This window comes from Nannospalax galili, unplaced genomic scaffold (genome assembly GCF_000622305.1).
Source record: "Nannospalax galili isolate Female #2095 unplaced genomic scaffold, S.galili_v1.0 scaffold359, whole genome shotgun sequence".
In the NCBI taxonomy this organism is placed as follows: domain Eukaryota; kingdom Metazoa; phylum Chordata; class Mammalia; order Rodentia; family Spalacidae; genus Nannospalax; species Nannospalax galili.
Genome location: NW_008347042.1, coordinates 1 through 895, shown reverse-complemented (window position 1 = coordinate 895; position 895 = coordinate 1).

Genomic DNA, 895 nt, shown 5'->3' with positions numbered 1-895 from the left:
GTTTGGGAGGTGAAATAACTTGAAAGTTTCAAGAAATCTAAGCCATAGCCATCACACAGGGCAAAAATTTGAAACAGGTTATTTAAATGATGGCTAGCAAAAGAGAACACCTACCCTACTAACAGGAGCCAGAAGTACTCTGTCACTTTAACAGAGACCCAAAATAATCTCCTATTAATCATAACATTAACCCAAAAATGAATATTCCTTTCCCCATTTCAGCAAGTTCTTCATTAAGAGTTACCTAGAACTTTTTGGATGCTTAACAGACACACTTTGAGGCCTATAATAATTTGGTCAGAGGGACATAAAGGACAATTTTGCTCTTAGCTCTCCTAAGTTGACTAGTTCCAGGGGACTATAAGCATCTCTCAAAATGTCCTGTAATTGTAGTAGATCACATGTCCTCTTGATTAAGGAGACTGAGGAGACCCCACCAGATGGACTTGAACCAGTGTCCAGTCTACAAAGAGGAGGGTCAACACAGAAGAATCATTTCCTCCATGCTTCCAAGCGAAGCCAACTATGGTTGAGCAGGACCTTTGGCTTATCCTCACATAGGTGGAACTGGTAAAAGAAAGGAGCAGGGGCTTCTCCCAAGCTCATGTGACTCCGAGGAACAGGTCCTCAAATGATCTTAAGAGTAAAAATAAATTGGAGTATCTGGTCCAACTGTATGGCCTTAAACACCCAAAAGGAAAGTATAACCAAAGATTAAAGGGGTCAATATAATTTCTTAAGAGTCCATATGCATAGTTAAAGGCTACATAACAAGCAACAATGCCAGGTAGGAGATACCTTCTTTTGAATTGTTGGCCAAGTGGCCCAAAGGACTCCCGGATACTAACCCAGCATAGAACTGGGAAAAGGAACAGCAGACCCCAATCTTATCTAA